The sequence below is a fragment of the Pseudorca crassidens genome, chromosome 10 (assembly GCF_039906515.1).
Source record: "Pseudorca crassidens isolate mPseCra1 chromosome 10, mPseCra1.hap1, whole genome shotgun sequence".
NCBI lineage: Eukaryota > Metazoa > Chordata > Mammalia > Artiodactyla > Delphinidae > Pseudorca > Pseudorca crassidens.
The window spans coordinates 50,411,314-50,433,541 of NC_090305.1; the positions used below are offsets into that span (position 1 = coordinate 50,411,314).

General features: G+C 37.9%; 1 long non-coding RNA gene across 2 annotated transcripts in view; it reads right to left on the reverse strand.

The window, feature by feature from the left end:
- Positions 1 to 342: 342 nt before the first annotated feature.
- LOC137233068 (uncharacterized) overlaps positions 343 to 22,228 on the reverse strand; it is a 138,858-nt gene continuing 116,972 nt past the window's right edge. For both annotated transcript variants that reach the window (XR_010947279.1, XR_010947280.1), the window contains one exon: positions 343 to 2,014. This is a non-coding gene — a long non-coding RNA (uncharacterized lncRNA). The remainder of the gene's footprint in view (positions 2,015 to 22,228) is intronic.

Below are 22,228 nucleotides of genomic sequence, written 5' to 3' on the forward strand. Positions count from 1 at the left end.
GAGTAATGCTGCTATGAACATTGGGGTACATGTATCTTTTAGAATTATAGTTTTGTTTGAATATACACCCAGTAGTGGGATTGCTGGGTCATATAGTAGTTCTATTTTTAGTTTTTTGAGGAACCCCCATACTGTTTTCCAGAGTGGCTGCACCAATTTACATTCCCACCAGTAGTGTAGGAGGGTTCCCTTTTCTCCACACCTTCTCCAGCATTTGTTGTTTGTAGACTTTTAAATAATGGCCATTCTGACTGGTGTGAGGTAAATACCTTCTTTTAAGCATCTTGATAAGCACAGAAAATTTTCTCACCTCACCCTCCAAACAACTCAGTTGATTGCCCATTCATCTCTAGACATCCTTAAAGTTCACCCGTGATGTCCTAGAGTATCGGAATCAACCGAAAGCCCTCAACTACTTCATCTCATCTCTTTTTCCCTGGAGACTCTCAAACCCCTTGGCTTTCCATAAATCCCACTCTTTTTCCAGAAAGGAGGGTGATTTGTGAAGAAAGACAGTCTGTGAGGGGAAATGCCCATAAGCCTGGGAGCAGTGAAGAGCGAAGGGGGTGGGAGTGTGGGGGAGGGGGATGACAAGAGAAGAGGAAGAGAGGAATTGACAAAAGTAGGAGAACCACAGTGAGTCACATGTTTGCCACAATCTCACACAACCGTAAGGGAAGAATATTTCCTGGAGTTTTCAGAATCTAGTGACAACAACAACAACAGCAGCATCAACCATAGCTATTGTTTATTAAGAGCTCATGATATGCCGGGCATGGGGAGAAGCACTCTATTTTAGTGTGTAGTGTTTAGCGTTTGATGCTCACAATAAGCCAGTGAGGTAGGTATTTACATCTCCACCTCACAGATGAGATAACTGAGACTCCACTAAGCTAACAGGGAATCAAACCATAATTCGAATCTAGTTTTCATCAAGTGAATAAATTTACATAATAAATGGCTTACTAGTATCACATTACAATAAATTACATAATCAATAGCATTACATGATATCTTCAATATGTGGTCCATTTTTAGCAATCCATAGCTCAACACTTGGTGCAAAATTTCAGTGAACATGGTGCACGAATGCAGCATTTCTAGCAATCCTTACATGTGAATCTGCGATGCAATGCCTCAGAAAGTGTGTCTCTAATTCCCCCTGATTAAACCTGTGTTTTTATCAGACCCTGGAACAATAAAAGTGTTCAGATCTAGTGAGCATTCAGTCAAATTTCTCACTGGCCCAGTTTTGGAAATCACATTCCACCAGCCCCCCACCCCTCTGGTATAAAGGGAAAGTACCCCATCCAACCACTCTGGTGACTCGGCCTAGCCTATCAATCTAAAATGTAAAGATTTTTCTTTATTTTTTGAAAAGGGCAGTGACTATTTTCTTATACAGGAATCTCATCTAATGAGCCAGCTGCGTATGGTTCCATAAGGAGAATATAACTTATGTTTCTTCTTTAGATTCATTCATTGCACAGATATTTATTGAACTCCTACTAGACGTTCAATAAATGTATCTAGACATCATTCTAGATACCTGAGCTACATCTGTAAGCAAAACAAAATCCTGGCCTCTGTTAAGCTTACTTTCTAGCAATGAGATAAAGACAATAAACAATGAAAGTGATTAATAAGTATATGATCTAGTATGTTAGAAGGTGACAAGCAATGAAGGGTGAGTAAAACAGGATAGGGGGTTAATTAATATTTAGATAGGCACACACTTCACACTTTTATCCTCAGGAATACAATGGAAAAAAATCAAAACATATAGACAAACTTACACGGTCAACACATACCAATATTTGTGTATGTAAGGTTGAGTTTCAAGAGAAAATGTAGCTTGAAAAATAAACTGCCATTGGAAAAATTGGCAAGAAAACATCAATCAATCATTTTTCTTTTTTTTTCAAATAATTCTTTGACTTTATCACATGGAGAATTCACATGCGGAAAATTAAAGGAGATTTTGGTTTGTCACCGCAGTTGGATTCAAGTCATCCTGAAAAAAATAACATTCTACTTAATTAGTCAATTTTTTTTTTTTTTTTTTTGCGGTACACGGGCCTCTCACTGTTGTGGCCTCTCCCATTGCGGAGCACAGGTTCCGGACACACAGGCTCAGCGGCCATGGCTCACAGGCCCAGCCGCTCCGCGGCATGTGGGATCCTCCCGGACCGGGGCACGAACCCGTGTCCCCTGCATCGGCAGGCAGACTCTCAACCACTGCGCCACCAGGGAAGCGCCAACTTTCATTTTTGACTCAAATGTTGGAATAGTCAAGACACCTTGAAATCCTGATGAAGAGTTGACCCTACAAGCCCCATAAGCCAATAATTCTAACAATATTAGAGTGGGGGTTTCTAAGAATCCACCTCAGCGATTTGCCATTACTTGTACCTTGGTTCCCAGAAGGAAATGGCTGGCTGTTCGGTGAAACACGCTTCTGAGATGAGGACCCAATTCTAGCTTCTAATTATGTGAGGAGATGCTTGAACACACACATTTGCTGGTCATCTCTGTGGACACCAACCTCCCTCCTCCCCAACCACAAACTCTCACACCCTGACAACCTCCACCCTCACGTCCTTAACCCACTACTCCTACCAACCCAGGAACAATGTGGTGCTCCCTTGGAAGAAGGCATGGGGGGAGTGGCCGATACCTTCTGGTTTTTTAAAAAACTGTCATATGGCGAGATAGTAGTAGGTTTCAATGCTGTCACCTATTCAGTCGGTCCAGATGAACTAGAATCACCATTTCAGTGATGTCATAGCTCAAGGCAAGAACATGTCACCCTCTTTATTTTCAGCTTCCAACAAGCTGCTCAGGCAGATGCTAAATGTGGTCCTCCCTGCCACGTTCAGGAGAGTGGCCTTTGTGTGGGTTAATTGAGACCCCACTCCATTTAATAGGCTGTTGAAGTCTTATTGAAACAGAACTAGTGCCGCAGGTTAAATACAGTGCAGTGCTCTTGCTAATCCTCTCATTAACAGGGCTGGGGAGCTTGTTGGGAACTGAGAGTTTGCATGTATTTACGGGGAGCTCTTCACTCAAGCACTATCCATAAAATGACAAAGCCAGTTTGCAAATAGTGACATCAACAGTGACACAAAGCTAGATGCCTTTAAAAAAATAAACAGCATAATAACTGAGAAATCTTATATTCACACTTGAGAGAAGAAAAAGAGAAGCTGGGAAGAGATGTCTTACTGGCTTAGATTTAAAACTGAAAGGAGGCTGATGTCAAAACACGGCAGAGACTAGTGGATGAAGCTGAACTGAGAAATTATGTTAATGAGCCCTAGAGCTGATGCCCATCTTTAGAAGCATCTGAGATGGCATATTATGTTGTTTCTATTAGGGGATAAAAAACAAAGTAAATTCCTGGCAATGGCTGAAATAGGTAGGAGGAAAGAATGTTGAATTGCCAGCTCTCCTAGGAAAAGAGTGCCAGCAGAACCACTGGCTTAAGAAAGCGTGTGGCATCAGAAGCAGACTCCTGAAGCTGAGACAGTTCTGTGCCAGCAGGGAAAGTGGGGTCAAAGGTAACTGTGAAAAGGGGGGTTGGGTACAAGTATATTCAGCTGAAGACTGTCCATCACTGACTTGTATGTCATACAAGAAAATGGAAAGAGGATTTGGATAGGAGGGTATTGATAGAAGGGACAAAACACTCACTAAAAAGAATGAAATAATGCCATTTGCAGCAACATGGAGAGACCTGGAGATGATCACATTAAGTGAAGTAAGTCAGACAGAGAAAGACAAATATCATATGATATCGCTTATATGGGAAATCTAAGAAAAAAATGATACAAATGAACTTACTTACAAAACAGAAACAGGCTCACAGACTTAAGAGAACGAATTTATGGTTACCCAGAGGAAAGGGGAGGGGGGAGGGATAGACTGGGAATTTGGGATTGACATATACACACTAATATATTTAAAATAGGTAACCAACAAGGACCTACTGTATAGCACATGGAACTCTGCTCAATACTCCGTAATAACCTAAATGGGAAAAGAATTTGAAAAAGGATAGACAAATGTATATGTATAACTGAATCACTCTGCTGTACATCTGAAACTAACACAACATTGTTAATAAACTATACTCCAATATAAAATAAAATTTTTTTTAAAAGTGTGGCACAAAGACATGCATCCTTTTCAAATGATCTGATCCATTAGCCACCCATGATGCTTCGTGGAAAGATAAAGCCATGCTCCATGGTGGCAAATAGCACACTGGGGCTCTTGTGGCTGAATGGATTCTGAATACATTGGGTAAAATGATATCTACATTTCAGGCAAGACTTTACAACCTCTAGTAAAATAAAAGTAAACAAATAAAAGCAGATGAGGGATAGTGATTTGCGACACTTTTCCTAGGACTGCGGAACCATGGTACAGGGCTGTTTTGTTGCCTGCCCACCTGCTCTGTTTGTGTGGAAAGGAGAAACAGCCAGATTTCAAAGGAAATCCAGTGTCACTGACCTGAGGGTCCTTCATATTGAGGAAGTGTGCGACTTCAGAGTTATTTTGTCTTAAGAAATGTGCTTTGGCCCAACTATCCAAAATATCCAAAATTCTGCTAATAACAAGCCATGTTTAAAGTGCTATGTTGCAAAACAGAAATAGAGTTACAGATGTAGAAAACAAACTTATGGTTACCGGGGGGGAAGGGGGGGAAGCATAAATTGGGAGACTGGGATTGACGTATACCCACTACTATATATAAAATAGATAACTAATAAGGACCTACTGTATAGCACAGGGAACTCTACTCAATAATCTGTAACGGCATATATGGAAAAAGAATCTAAAAAAGAGTGGATATATGTATATGTATAACTGAATCACTTTGCTGTATCCCTGAAACTAACACAACATTGTAAATCAACTACACTCCAATAAAAAATTTTTAAAAATAGATAAAGTGCTATGTTGGATAATTTTCTCTCAGTTAAACCAGCAATCATTCTACCCCTAACTAGCCATATGGCCATAGGCAAATTATTACTCTGTCAGGACCTAAATGTCCTGTGTAATATGCATGAGTCACCCTGGAGGAAGTCTAAGATCCTTCCAAGTTCCCAAATTCCATGACTGAAATATTAAAACAGAAGGGCAACCAAAAAGAAAGTAATTGGTAAATATTTTTTCTAAAAAAAACCATGATCAACATAACTGGCCTATGTTAATGGAGAGAAAGGAAACAGTCTTTGGTAATTGATGCATATTTGATGTAATCAATGATCAATTCCTAGGGGAATGGGCTTAGCCTTATATGTATCCAATAATCCTTAAAGGGCCTCAGAAAAATTGGGCTTTAAATGTTTATTTCTTATTATTTCAGAGACTATTTCTGATGACCTTCCATCAACAGATGCACCAATGCTGAACATGCAAGTTTCTATCCTCTCCAACTCCAGAGTATCAGCTGAACTGTGATTGTCTCATTGCTCTCTTTTGGAAGCAGTTGCGACGTCTCTTCAGTCTATTTACATCTAGAAGGGATCTCAAATCACCCCCTCGCTTTCTTTCCCTATTGCCACTGTCCTCCTCACTGTTCTCCCCACTGGCCTCCTTTCCAGTACTTCTTCTACACAGCAGTCAGGTTAATTTTCCTAATGCCCTCATTCAAATTTACCTGCTTACAACCTTTAACGAATCACCAGCACGTAGCAGGTTAATTACTGACTCTTCATTGGCCATTCAGAGCTTTTCACAGTCTGGTTCTTGCTGATGCTATAGCCTTATTCTCTTACTAAACTCTAAAATGCAAGCCTTCTACTGGCCAGACTAGGGAAGTTGCTGAACTTGCTCTCGCTTTCCCGTTGCCGGGCTCTCACCCCCAGCCCCACCCCCACCCATCCCAAATGCCTCTTTTGCCTTGTGCTCCTGTTGAAATCTTTCTTCTTTTGGATCCATTTCAAACGCGGCCTTCTCCACGGAGTCTTAGATGGTTTCAGGCCAAAATTTACTCTCTGACTCCATTGACCACTACAAAAATCTTTCTTTTGTGACGTTATCTCTCTCTACCTTATTTATCAGGTCAAATTTGTTGGCCTTCCAGCAATAAGTAGCAGAAGTGTAGTCACGGCCCTCACCTCTCAGACCCTGCAGAGGCAGAACGCAAGGCAGGACCCCTAGGGTGTAGCTGGTAGTTAGCTCCTAGAGCTCTCACATGACGCTAGCTTTTCTGTCTGTAATTGTGGACCCGAGAGGACAGCCTGTAATGAAAAACTCGCAAGCGTTCCTCGGGTGAGCCCCAAAGTTTCCAGCACAGCTCACACAGCCTGTGCCCTAAACTTCTCTTTAGTCCATGGACTGGCAAACCAAATAAGAAGCTCCTAAGGCTTGTCATAGATATCCCACTAGACTGCCACCCGTTATCATCCTTTGACATCCTTCCTGAGATATTAGATAATAAATTTTACTCAGTGCTCCTAATAACCTCCCAGTTTACAAATTGCACTAGGGCAGGAACAGGGTCATCATTTGTTTTGTTTTGCCTGAAGATATCTAGCAAAAAGCCTTTCCCTAAAAGGGGATAAATAAATATTTGTTGAATTAAATGAAATTATTTGCCAAAATGTAATATATAATATATAATATATATAAGTAAATAATAACAATATTATAATAATAAATGTTCCCTTGTGAGTTCTAAGCTGCTGTTTAAAGAAATTTTTTTAAAATGAGGATAACGACCTGCAATTCATCCTTTGATACCTTGGAATTCCCATGTTAGAGTTTTTTAAGAAGGTGCCTACATGTGGGTCGGCAAAAGATCTTACATTGAAAAAAAGGAAATTCAGGTTCTCAAGATGATTGGTAAGATACCCAAGATTACACACGACTCCTTATGAACAGACCCAGGATGAGATGGGCTGGATTATACTGATCTAGTGAAAGTGTAGTTCGTGGACCACACAATACAGACCTTCAGGCCCCATCTCAGACCTATAGAGTCAGAATCTGCATTTTAAGAGCTCCAGGCGAACTGGGTCCACATTAATGTTTGAGAAAATCTGCTCACAGATCATACTGCTAGAAAAGAGGTAATGCCTTCGATGCTTTCATGTTTGTTTTAATAAAATGTTTGTTTTAATAAAATCTTACAGATAAATACATTTTCATCAACCTATGGCAGGTATAGAGGTAATGCAGGACATAAAACAAACAAACAAAAAGAACAACATTGTAGGCATCCATTCTATTAGCTCAGGGCCAGTAATTACTATTTGGGGTCAAAACAAAATCTCCTTCTACAAGCTCACATGAGAAGTCATTGGTAACAGGTTAGTTCTGTTAGGTCCAAGGAATGAATGCAATTACCTTTCCTCCCTCCTCTGTCTAAACAGTTATTATTCTAGTTTAGCCCAGCAACCTTCAAGTCTGTACTAAAAACTTTTGGGCCACTCTAAAACTTCAAGTATTGTAATCAAGTACCCTACATTTCAAATCCAGTTCTTTATTAGGTATAAAGAATATGAATTGTCTGTAGGAAAATCATGGTTTATTTTGGTCTACAATCATATTGCCAGATTTATAAGGCAATGTTTATACTAGTTGTTGGTTGTTGTAAAAAACAAAATACATGGGGACTCTTAGAGCTGAACCATGAGTGTGACCAAGTGAATGGAAGTAGAAACTATAGATTTAAATGTGTTCTCCCCTCAACTCCCTTCTTGTCAAGTCTCTTCTACTTTTCTTTAGAAAACAAGATTTATCAGGGGTTTCCTTGGAGAAGCACCCTGTCATTTCACCACTCTTTAAGGCAACTGTGGAATCCAAGAGGGAAATTCTGCCTTAAGAATTCCCCAGTATCATGTTGCCCCTGGTTGAAACTGATCACATTTATCAAACACTATAGAAGTGCTAATGTTATGCATTGTTACCCACAGTTAATGCAATCAAGGGAACACCTTCAGTACTCTGGGGTGTGTGTGTGTGTTTGTGGGTGTATGTGCAAGAGCTGTTCTTTGAGTGAAGAAAGCAGGAGAGATTACAGCTCAGGCTAGTATGAGCTCTTCTCCTTTGAAAGAAAGACATTAAGATTTCGGTGTCAATTTGGCGGGATGTTAGCAGTTCCTGATAAATCCTCTCTCAATGTTCATTGAAAATGTACATAAAAATTCAAGAAGAGAGAGAAAGAGACTAAAACTGTTCTTAAAGTGGAAAAAGACAAGGCTACATGTTACAGTGAAGGGAGAATTTCAGTTAACTATGGTTTTGATGGCGATGATCAGAGAAACATAATCCTGAGATATCCATATTTTACCTTCTGAAGCAAAAGAAAAGCAACATGTGGGGGCTGGAGCAGTAAAAACAGAAGGAGTGGGGCAGTTAAGTAAGTCTGCCTGCCTTTATTTAGCTCAAGGGTGTAAATGCAGCACTGAATTGAACCTTAGGCAATAACATGGCAATTATTTTCTTCCTTTATCAAAAAACAGTCCTTAAGAAAGATTCTGGGTCCAGTTAGTTTTACATGAAAACTCTGTCCCTAAAGTTTAAAATACAGAAATATTCTATTTATAGTAAAAGAAAATCTCATTCCATTTTTTCTCATAAAAACACCGACACTGGTACAAAACTGGATATGAACCACACCAACTCCCACTCTTGCCAAGAATACTATAGATAAATCTCATGTATAAATAAGTAGAAAAAAACCCCTAAATATAATAGTATCAAATGAAATTGAAATGATTAGAGTGGTTTTAGTTTTCAGTCTCCCTAGCAAACTATTTCACCCTAAGTATCTGAGGCTGTGTTCCCTAGGAAGCAGACTGAAATTCTGTGTTCAGCAGGCAGGATGTTTACTAAGGAGTGTCCTAGGGATCTGTGGAAGAAAGAGAAAAGGAACAGGAATGAGCAGAGGGAGAAGTTGACTTGTGACACATCTCCAGCAGAGCCCACAGGGAGGTCTGAAGCTATGAGAGCCCTAAGTTTGCATGAAATGGTCCAGCTTTTTTAACTCCCACTCAATCTGATTTGAACATGGGCCACCCAAAGAAGGGACATGTCTTGGATGAGGCATCTCTCGCAACCATTGCTGGAAAAGAAGAGCTCCTTCTTGACTCTGGATTTGCTGGGCTTGGTCTGCTTGTAGCCACATTTCCTGGCACATGGAGAGGGCCTGACTATCCTAACGTAAAATGCAAGTGACACTCAGAGAGAAAGCTCTGCAGTCAACAGGTTACTACTTGCAATCCCTGAGGCTTGATTCCTTCAGTTTTTCCTTCAATTCTTTGAGATAGTCCAGTATCTTTTTCAGATATACAAGTGAAGAAAACCCCCCTTCCACTGAAGCTAGTATAAGTTGAGTTTTTATTACCTGACTCATACACTATGTCAGGTTAAGTCAGTTACCAAACCTAAGCAAATAAAACACACACACACACACACACAACTGTAGGCCAGTAGTAAGTATGACTATTGAATCAATCATACTAAGAAATATCATGAAAAAAGCATTAAAACTGTATATGAAAAGACTAACCTACTATAACCAAATAGGGTCCACCCCAGGAATGTAAAGATGGTTTAATATTAGAAAAAAATGTGTCAACATAACCTACAGGATGACTTTAATATTCAAATAAGAAAGTATATATGGTCATCTTAATAGAAGGGTATAGTAGGCTGAATAATGATCCCCCCAAAAATGTCTGTGTCCTAATCTCTGGAAACTATGAGCATATACTTTATATGGTAAAAGGGACTTTGCAGGTGTGATTAAGTTCAGAATCTTGAGATGAGGAGATTACCCTAAATGATTCAGGTGGGCTCAATGTAAACACAAAGTCCTTATAAGAGGGACGTGGTGGAGTTAGACTTAGGCCATGTGACAATGGAAGCAGATACTGGAGTGATGTCCTTTGAAGAGGAAGAAGGGGCCACAAACTGAGGAATGCAAGTGGCCTCCAGAAGTTGGAAAAGACTAGGAGATGTATACTCCACTGGAGCCTCCAGAAGAAGCAGGCCCTGATAACCCCTTGACTCTAGCACAGTGAGGCTGATTTGAGACTCTGACCTCTAGACAGTTAGAAAATAAATTGTCTTAAGCCGCCAAATTTGTGGTAATTTATCACAGCAGCAACAAGAAACTAATATAAAGTGGAAAAGACAATAAAGTTTCATATTCAATGTTGATTTTTAAAAAAAACTTAGAAAGGACACTGTTTTAGCATGACAAAAGTCAACAATCTACTTCAAGTTGTAACGTATAACAGTGTCACCATTATTTTTTAAACATTGTTTTGGGGATTTTATGAAATACAGTAAGAAATGAAAGAATTTCAATATATCAATTGAAAAGGAGAAATGTGACTCTTCCTAGATAATATAAGAGGGTGAACTGTGAAAACATTAGAACTACTGGTCACTAACTCTCATCTATATTTCAGAAATCTAAACAGCTCTGAAGTCAGACTTCTTTGCATAAGTTTGATGCCCACACTCATTTTTCGGTAAAATCGGAGTTCAGTGAACATCAGGCTCTTTATAGTCTTTATTTATCTTTTTTAAGTAAGAATATCAGTTTATCAGCACATTGATTATGGGATGCTGCCTTAAACCTTGCTGTGGATATTAGACAACATGTGCTATAGGTGCAATATTACCTTTCCAAAAATCTAAAGTTTGGAATTTCAAAATACATCTGTCTCCCAGGTTTTGTTATGGATTGAGGGCCTACAATAAGCAGTTTGGTACCATGACAAGGAATAGGTAAATAAATATATGAAATCATTAACATTAAAAGATTCAGATAGACATGATATTAAAAATATTCCACTTACATAAATTATAAAATACCTAAATTACATATAAGCTCTCAGCAAGAAATGTATGGGGCTCCACTGAAATACACTACAAAATGAGAGAAATAAAAGAAAATGTATAAGTAGAAAGACATACTGTGTTTCTATGTAAGTAGGCTGGACATTTTAAAAATCCACATTTTCTCTCAAAATAATGGGTAGATATAATGCCATTTTAAACAAAATTGCAGTAGAATTTAATTTAGAACTTGATTAAAAAAAAAATCTCTGCAACCTCTCTTTCTTGCCTGCATACTACTCACAGAAATTTACAGAAACCCCACAGAAATGTTTTTTCTGTCATAGGGCAATTCCCAACTGGGCACATTTTAATCTCTGCAAGGGGAAATGGGTATAGTTTGAGTTTGATATGCCCTATTTAAGGGATTTAAGACTCTGGGATTGGGAATCACTATTCTCAAATTCAGTTGATGTAATAAACATGTGTAAATTCACTTTTCAAAAAATTTTGCAGTAGTAAAGTTGGCCACATTGTTTAAAAAAACTATAAAATTACAATTTTATAGTGATATTAGAGTGATATAGTGATTATAGTGATATTAATTTTAAAATACCTTGATCAATAAAATAGAACAAATTATCCAGAACTAAATCAGAGAATAAATGAAAATATAATGTATAATAAAGTAGGCATTGCAAAACAATAGGCAATGAAAATATTCAACAATTCTAGGTTATTAGGGAAAAAAATACCTGGTAAGACTTTTTGCTCACACCATACACATGAATTAAAATATAAAAAGAAACAAATGAATACGTTGAAAATTATTGGGTGGGGTAAAGAAAATATTTTTTAAATCTGGTTGAGGAAAAGTTTTCCAAGTGAAAAATAACAAAGGATTAAACTTTTTTGGGTCAAATGAATTGAAAGGTAAAAGCAAGATTCAAACAAACAAAGAACCTCAAAATATACATGACAAATATTTCAGAAAAAAAGCCAATCCCTTCAAGGTGTGCAATTTATACAAATCATTAAAATTCACTAAGATCCCAAGAGAAAAATAATTAGAAAAGACCTCACAATTCACACAAGAGAGAATTCAAACTATTTTTTTAAATGCTACACTAGAATGATTGGGATAAAATTCACTTATTCCTTTCTTCCCTACAAAACCTTCAATTTTTCAATTAATAAATATTTAAGAAGGCAACAGGAAGAAAGTAATTAACTAAAACAAGAGCTTAAATAATATGTGTACAACATGTGTTGGGAATTCTGAAAAATGCAAAAGTTACATAAAATAAGAAATTAAATTAAATCGAACAATGAACACGAAGTAAACAAATGGCATTCTTATTTCATAAATATGAGGTCACTTGGGCTGGGAGTATTACAATAGAAAGAGCTAGACGGTAGGATGCCAATGAGACTAAGAGGTAACCATTTTTTTTGCCACAAAATCTTCAGCATCTTTCAATTAATGTCAAGAAAGAACTTTACAAACTCTTAAAAAGAGTTTGGAGGCAGTCTTATGTAGTCTTTACTTTGGAGGCAGTCTTATGTAGTAGAAAGCCTAGAGGTCAGAGAACTGGGATTTAGTTATTGTTTTTTAATTTATTTATTTTAATTTATTTATTTTTGGCTGCGCTGGGTCTTCATAGCTGCACAGTCTTTCTCCAGCTGCAGCAAAGGGGGGCTACTCTTCATTGCGGTGCGCAGTCTTCTCATTGCGGTGGCTTCTCTTGTTGCAGAGCATGTGCTCTAGGCATGCAGGCTTCAGTAGTTGTGGCACACAGGCTCAGGAGATGTGGCTCACAGGCTCTAGAGCGCAGGCTCAGTAGTTGTGGCGCACAGACTTAGTTGCTCCGCGGCATGTGGGATCTTCCCAGACCAGGGCTCAAACCCGTGTCCCCTGCATTGGCAGGCAGATTCTTAACCACTGCGCCACCAGGGAAGCCCAGGATTTAGTTATATTTTTAAGACTAACCAGCAGGGTGACAATGGACAAGTCACTTAAAAGTTCTAGATAACAGTTGGCCTTATCTGCTATTTGGTAACAATAATCCTTTGTAGGCCTGCAGCTCCTGCAGGCTTGGTGTTAATGTCCTCTTGTGATCCTTCCACTTCTAAAATCTACAACATGATCTTAAAGACCATCTTATCCAGAGACAAAGGAGGTAAGGAGGTTATAAAGAAGATCATTCAACACAGTTCCCCAGAACTGTACTTCCCAAGAAGAAAGGAAGAACTCCTAGGAAGAAAGTCAGACAGAAATAAATGAGTTTCTAGATTGAAGAGTTCATTAAGTTAAAAAAAAAAAAAAGAGCTCATTAAATGCCCAGCAGGAAGAAGGAAGATAGACCCACACTTAGGCATATCATCACAACGTTTCACAGTATGAGGCAGAAGACCTCACAGGAGACCCTACAGGCTTCCAGAATGAAAAAAGTTAAAAAGTTAGTATATACAAAAATTAGAAGCCAGAGTAGGTTTGGGATATTTAAGAGCAACACTAGAAGCTAGAAGATGTTGGAGCAATGCCTTCAAAACTCTTAAGGAAAATTATTTCCAACCCAGAACGCAATATTTAGCCAAACCATTAATCAAATATGAAGTAAAATTAGACATTTTCAGATGTTAAGTTCTCAAAAATTTTACCTCTTATTTCTCTTTTCTTATGAAGCAACTGGAAAATATGCTCCACCAAAATAAGAGAGTAAACCAAGAAAGAGAAAGGCATGGGACACAGGAAATTGAGGGTTCAGCTCAGAAGAGAAGTGAGACACGTTTTTAGCCAGACTGGAGTTGAGAACAGCAAGTCCACACTGAAGCACATCAGAAGGTTCTTCTATTTCCACATTTCTACAGGAATGAGAATGTGATAAGTACCTAATATCTTAAGAGGAGATTTAGACAATTAATAAAGTAGAATGGAATTTGATTGGTGTTTTTTATTTTTAATCAAACAACAAAAATTAAAATTAACACTATTACTAACAGTAGGAAAAAATTAAAAGTTGTACAGGGAAATAAAAGTATAGTATACCCCATTCTCAGCTGTGAAGAGAATTGACAGTCATGTCAACAGTGACTATGATGTAACCAACAGTATAAGGAGATAAGAAGTGTTCATGAACGGGTAGAAATGGAAGGGGTGAAAGAGAACTCAATCTTTTTCTTCCATAGAAAAAGTCAGTAGAGAATGCTTACAGCTAAAACATCAGGATGCACAGATATAAGTGTGTTACTTAGAGATATGGAGTTTAAATGTCAAATACAAACAAACTCAGCTCCGTCTGACTTCAAAGTCTGTTCTTTTTACCACCACACACATGAAGTCCCAATCACAGAGTGTGAGGGCCACTGTGCCCCTCTGGGTGATGGCAATAAGTAACACAACATTCAAATAGTCAAAGATGAACAACTGGGTGCAATCAATGGTACAATGGGTGCACTGACATAAGGAAGAAGGGGGAAATATTTATTGAGAGCTCCTGACAGATTTGGTTTTCTCACTTAATCCTGTTTGTCTGGAAAAACAGATACTTGTCTCTCAGAACATCTTAGCCTGAAGAATAAAGTAGAAAGATATTAACCAATTCCTGGTTTATTTATTTCAAAGTGACATTTGTTCAAGATGCCCACCACTAAAGCTAATACATAAATGTTATCATAAACATCTATAGGGAATGTACAGTTTTATTGGGTCTCTGTAGATTTCAGAAGTGTTAGAGGTCGTGTTCATGTCAATTCTTTCTAAATACTACTTTATTTATAAATTAAAATTTTGATTTGTACACTCTCATTTTCAGTTTATTCGACTGGCTGAATTATAGGAGGAGGGTTGGTTAATTTGAAACATAGTATAAGAAAAAATATGTAAATTCAATAGTGTACAAGGCATAAAAGAAAGGGAACATTTGGTTAGCTCAAAATGTTCCAGCTTTTGGATCCAACTTAGGGATATAATACATAGAGTTATAAGCTTAACAGAAAATAGAATCCTTAATTATATTTTATCTAACCATCAAATATTAGCATGTTTTTTGATCACTGGGTTTTAATGCTAATCTAGTTTTCATATTCTTTAAAGCAACACCTCTAAGCTGAGCTAATCATAAGAAACAAAGTACCAGTCAAACTGAAAATCATAAAACACTTAAAGCGTGTAGATTTTCCCAACAACTTTAATGGGGGCTGTTTAAAAATCTAGTTTCAATCTTTTCACTGCATTTCAATCTTGCTTTGAAGCCCACATTACTCCAACTCGTTCCTGTCACTACATGAGTATCATAAAACATAAAATATAAGTGGCAAAAATTACAAAATTGGGCTTCCATCCTCTTGATATCCAGTGGCAGAAAATGAAATATACTTCAACAATACAAAGACATGGACGAATGGATATATACACATGTCAACTGTTTCAAGACAAATTTCAAAGTGAAAACAGAAAATTTGGTCAAGAGGTCCACATGAACCAGGACCTTAAAAAGTACTGTTAATTGATGCTAGACACACACGAACCTAGAAAACTAAGTTGCATTATATTTGAAAATTAATGTGTTTGTGACTAGAAAGACTTTAAAAATCTTCATCAAACTCCTCAGTCTTGAGATGAGGAAACTGTGGCACCTAGAGGTTCCCAAGGTCGCCTACTAAAGACATTGACTTTCAAGTCAACACATACATAGTCTAGTGTTCTGTTGGTTTGATTGTTTGTTCTTTCATTCAAAAATATTTTTTGAACACCTACCACAGGTCTGACCCTGGAATATAGCAGTGAAAATAAAAATCTCTGCATCAAGAAGCTAATAGTCTGGTGGGGAAGATAGAAAACCAACCGAGGACCATAATATTTAGCCAGAGAAAAAAAAATGAAGGAGGGTAAGAAGTAGAAAGTGAAGGGGAATCATGGTGAGAAATGAACCTGGAGATGCAGCTAGGGGCTGGGTCATGTAGAACCAGGGACCAGGTCATGTAAGACTTGGTGGGACTTTATATACTGAGTATAATGGGGAGCTTGGAGAGAATTTTGATCATGCACATGACATGACCAGTTCCATTACACTGTGTTGCCTCTGTTGTGTATTTATTTATAGCACTGAATGATTGGTGTACTTAATGCTATGGCTACATTGTCCTTTATTTTATTTCAAAAACTTATGTCTACCTTTTATTTTTAAAGACATGGCAAGCCACATAGAGAGATCCCCTGGCTTCTATGATGCTGAGGCTTTGCAAGCAGATCAGGCAAATTTGCTGGGGTTGAGGGTCAGATGTTCTATTTCTCTGTCTGCAGATCTAGGTTTCTTCCTCATGATTTCTCTGCCCCACTGATCTAAGTCCTGTCTCCTTTCATCCATCATTTCTAGTGATATTTAGTCATTTTGACTTTTCCCAGAACGGTTCAAAATCCACTGCACTTTAAAGATGCGATGACAGTGATGTTGTAAAAACAAGACTTAAAGACAACAATAAAACTATAGCTTATCTCTGTATGGAGCACACTTCTAGGACTTTGTGGAATGGTCTTGATTTTGCCTTTAGGTCCCTAAAAGATACTTATAACTCACTGGATTACTTCTATTTCTGAATAGATGAGAACAGTACTTATTTCACATTGTGTGACCAAATCACCTGAAATTTTCTCCAAAGAGTCTTCAGTTGATCTCATATAACTACATAGTCACCTTGGAAATCTGTATCAATCTGTTTCCACCTTTTCGTATCTTGAAGAAAGAGGATATGTCATGAAAAGTGCAATTGTCAGGCTATGGGTCAGGATATTTGCTTCCTTAACTTTAAGTCTGTAAATTTTTATCAACCTTGGAAATAGATACTCATCTTCAGTCTTTGGGCACTTAACAAGTTATATTACCTGAAGAGCATTTCTCATGAATATTACTCTAATAGAAATTTTCAAAGAGACGAATGACTGATAAGGCGGGGAGGGGAAGTGAGAGGGGGAGGGAGAGAAAGAGAGAGAGGGAGGGGAAGTGGGAAGGGGGAGAGAGAAAAAAGGAAAAGAAGAAAACACTGTTCTTCCCAAATTTCCTAAAAAATCTTTAGATTTACTTAGAGGCTCAATACATCATAATTAGCTTATTTTTATTCAATAAGCACTCCAAAACTGCAATTTTGTTGTGCTTTTCATTTCAATCCAGCACCTGTCTTGCACTTTGTCTCTAAGCATATTTTGTATCTTGGGATTTGCTCATCTTTTTATGGTTCCAATCTGTACCAATAAAGTCCATGTGTTATGTTACAAAGATATTTGCTCAGCAGGATATGAAACAATTTAGCCAAGACTTTAAAAATCCAGAACAAAAAAAAATTTATTCAGAATAATCTTGACAGAGTTCAGAGATGCCTCTCTAATTTAAATCCAGCTATAGATTTAGAGTCAACCTTAATGACAAAGATGCTTGTCAAATATTCTTTCACATAAGATAGACTCTTATTCATATATAAATGTGTCTAGTGAACAGCAGAATCACAAAGGGACGAAGGAAAGGGTCACTAGCATTAGCCTTTACTTGACCTGTGAGCTTGAGTAAATTAACTCTTTAAGCCTCTGTTTTTCCACCTGTAAGTGGAAAGGAAATATCACACATAAAGCATTTAGCACCGTATCTGACACATAGTAATCTCTCCTCAATGTGAGCTATTTGTTGTCATTAAGGTGGCCCACGAGTCCTCCCCCCCACCCTCCCATCGAGAGGCAGCTGTCCTGATGCACAAGGAGGTCATCACCTGTCAGGAGACCACAGCAACTGAGGCGGAAAGTACCTCTGAGGTCCTTGAGTTCAACCGCCCACACCTCATAGGTCTGGAGACTGAGACCCAAGTCTGAGGCTAGGGCTTGGAGCACATAGTCAATTGTGGATAGAGATTAGAGCATAGGTGTCCAGGCTGCCACATCCATTACTATTTCCTGTAATTCAAGCTGAATCAAATCCCCTCTTATAAGGTGTTATATGCACCCGAGTGATGCTTTACACGAACACATGGAGGATAAGCAATATGCTACTAAACAATCCATGAGTCACTGAAGAAATCAAAGGTAAATATAAAAATACATGGAAACAAAAGAAAATGGAAACATGATCTAAAATCTATGGGACTCCAGTCCCTTGGTGTGGGAGCTCGTCTTGCCATGCCCTGGACTGTACCCTTGGAGCATCCAGGTCATCCCTCAGGTGCCTGAGGCTAAGCAGTGGCATCGTATCCTGTTCCCAGTGAGCTCCTCAGTTCCCCACTGAGGTGGTGCATCCAGTGAGCAGCTTTCTCAGGGGTCAAGATGTCGTGTGGCTGACAGGGTCTTGCTGCTCTGACTGGGTGCCAGGCCTGAGCCTGTGAGGTGGGAGAGCCGAGTTCAGGACACTGAATGACCAGAGACATCCTGGCCCCATATAATATCAATCAGCAAAAGCTCTCCCAAAGATCTTCATCTCAATGTTAAGACCTAGCTCCACTCAACGAACAGCAACCTCCAGTGCTGGACACCCCATGCCAAACAACTAGAAAGACTGGAACACAGCTCCACTCATTAGTAGAGAGGCGGCCTAAAATCATACTAGGTTCATACACCCCAAAACATCACCAGATTTGGTCCTGCCCACCAGAAAGACAATATCCAGCCTCATCCCCAGAACAAAGGCACCAGTCCCCTCAACCAGGAAGCCTACACAACCCATAGAATCAACCTTACCCACTGGGGGCAGACCCCAAAAACAATGGGAACTACGAACCTGCAGCCTGGAAAAAGGAGACCCCAAACACAATTAGTTAAGGAAAATGAGAAGACATTGAAATATGCAGCATATGAAGAACAAGGTAAAAACCGAACAGACCAAACAAATGAAGAGGAAATAGGCAGTCTACCTGAAAAAGAATTCAGAGAAATGAGAGTAGTGATGATCCAAAATCTTGGAAATAGAAGAGAGAAAATACAAGAAACATTTAACAAGGACCTAGAAGAACTAAAGAGCAAACAAACAAAAATGAACAATACAATAAATGAAATAAAAAATTCCTAGAAGTAATCAATAGCAGAATAACTGAGGGAGAAGAATGGATAAGTGACCTGGAAGATAAAAGAGTTGAAATAACTACTGCAGAGTAGAATAAAGAACAAAGAATGAAAACAGTTGAGGACACTTTCAGAGATTTCTGGGACAACATCAAATGCACAAACATTCGAATTATACGGGTCCCAGAAGAAGAAGAGAAAAAGAAAGGGACTGAGAAAATATTTGAAAGGATTATAGTTGAAAACTTCCCTAATATGGGAAAGGAAATAGTTAAGTCCAGGAGGTGCATATAGTCCCATACAGGATAAATCCAAGGAGAAACATGCCAAGACACATACTAATCAAACTATCAAAAATTAAATACAAAGAAAACATATTAAAAGCAACAAGGGAAAAACAACATATAACATACAAGGGAATGCCCATAAGGTTAACAGCTGATCTTTCAGCAGAAACTCTGCAAGCCAGAAGGGAGTGGCAGGACATACTTAAAGCGATGAAAGGGGAAAACCTATAACCAAGATTACTCTACCCAGCAAGGATCTCATTCAGATTTGACAGAGAAATTAAAACCTTTACAGACAAGCAAAAGTTAAGAGAATTCAGCACCACCAAACCAGCTTTACAACAAATGTTAAAGGAACTTCTCTAGGCAGGAAACACAAGAGAAGGAAAAGACCTACAATGACAAACCCAAAACAATTAAGAAAATGGTAATAGGAGCATACATACCGATAATTACCTTAAATGTAAATGGATTAAATGTTCCAACCAAAAGATATAGACTGGCTGAATGGATACAAAAACAAGACCCATATATATGCTGTCTACAAGAGACACACTTCAGACCTAGGGACACATACAAACTGAAAGTGAGGGGATAGAATAAGATACTCCATGCAAATGGAAATCAAAAGAAAGCTGGAGTAGCAATTCTCATATCATACGAAATAGACTTTAAAATAAAGACTATGATAAGAGACAAAGAAGGACACTACCTAATGATCAAAAGATCAATCCAAGAAGAGGATATAACAATTGGAAATATTTATGCACCCAACAGAGGAGCACCTCAATACAGAAGGCAAATGCTAACGGCCATGAAAAGGGAAATCGACAGTGACACAATCATAGTAGGGGACTTTTAACACCCCACTTTCACCAATGGACAGATCATCCAAAATGAAAATAAATAAGGAAATGCAAGCTTTAAATGACACATTAAACAAGATGGACTTAATTGATATTTATAGGACATTCCATCCAAAAACAAAAGAATACACTTTCTTCTCAAGAGCTCACGGAACATTCTCCAGGATAGATCATATCTTGGGTCACAAATCAAGCCTTGGTAAATTTAAGAACACTGATATCATATCAAGTACCTTTTCTGACCACAACGCTATGAGACTAGGTGTCAATTACAGGAGAAAATCTGTAAACAGTACAAATACGTGGAGGCTAAACAATACACTATTTAATAACCAAGATATCACTGAAGATATCAGAAAGGAAATCAAAAATACCTACAAACAAATGACAATGAAAACACAATGGCCCAAAACCTATGGGATACAGAAAAAGCAGTTCTCAAAGGGAAGTTTATAGCAATACAATCCTACCTCAAGAAACAAGAAACATCTCGAATAAACAACCTAACCTTACACCTAAAGCAATTAGAGAAAGAAGAACAAAAAAAAACCCAAAGTTAGCAGATAGAAAAATATCTTAAAGATCAGATCAGAAATAAATGAAAAAGAAATGAAGGAAACAATAGCAAAGATTAATAAAACTAAAAGTTGGTTCCTTGAGAAAATAAACAAAATTGATAAACCATTAGCCAGACTCATCAAGAAAAAAAGGGAGAAGACTTAAATCAACAGAATTAGAAATGAAAAAGGAGAAGTAACAACAGACACTGCCGAAATACAAACGATCATGAGAGATTACTACAAGCAACTATATGCCAATAAAATGGACAACCTGGAAGAAATGGACAAATTCTGAGAAAAGCACAACCTTCTGTGACTGATCCAGGAAAAAAAAGAAAAATATAAACAGACCAATCACAAGCACTGAAATTGAAACTGGGATTAAAAATCTTCCAACAAACAAAAGCTCAGGATCAGATGGCTTCACAGGCGAATTCTACCAAACATTTAGAGAAGAGCTAACACCGATTCTTCTCAAACTCTTCCAATATATAGCAGAGGGAGGAGCACTCCCAAACTCATTCTACGAGGCCACCATCACCCTGATATCAAAACCAGACAAAGATGTCATTAAAAAAAAGATTACAGACCAATGTCACTGATGTATACAAATGCAAAAATCCTCAACAAAATACTAGCAAACAGAATCCACAGCATATTAAACAGATCATACACAATGATCAAGTAGGGTTTCTCCCAGGAATACAAGGATTCTTCATATACGCAAATCAATCAATGTGATACACCATATTAACAAACTGCAGGATAAAAACCATATGATCATCTCAATAGATGCAGAAAAAGCTTTCAACAAAATTCAACACACATTTATGATAAAAACTCTCCAGTAAGTAGGCATAGAGGGAACTTACCTCAACATAATAAAGGCCATATATAACAAACCCACAGCCAACTTCGTTCTCAATGGTGAAAAACTGAAAGCATTTCCACTAAGATCAGGAACAAGACAAGGTTGCCCACTCTCACTACTATTATTCAACATACTTTTGGAAGTTTTAGTCACGTCAATCAGAGATGAAAAAGAAATAAAAGGAATCCAAATTGGAAAAGAGGAAAAACTGTAACTGCTTGAAGATGACAGGGTACTATACATAGAGAAACCTAAAGATGCCACCAGAAAACTACGAGAGCTAATCAGTGAATTTGGTAAAGTAGCAGGATACAAAATTAATGCACAGAAATCTCTTGCATTCCTATACACTAATGATGAAAAATATGAAAGAGAAATTAAGGACACATTTACCACTGCAATGAAAAGAATAAAATACCAGGAATAAACCTATCTAAGTAGACAAAAGACCTGTATACAGAAAGCTATAAGACACTGATGAAAGAAATTAAAGATGATACAAACAGATGGAGAGATATACCATGTTCACGGATTGGAAAAATCAACATTGTGCAAATGACAATACTACCCAAAGAAATCTACAGATCCAATGCAATCCCTATCAAATGACCAATGGCATTTTTCACAGAACTAAGATAAAAAATTCCACAATTTGTATGGAAACACAAAAGACACCAAATAGCCAAACCAATCTTGAGAAAGAAAAACAGAGCTGGAGGAATCAGGCTCCCTGACTTCAGACTATACTACAAAGCTACAGTAATCAAGACAGTATAGTACTGGCACAAAAACAGAAA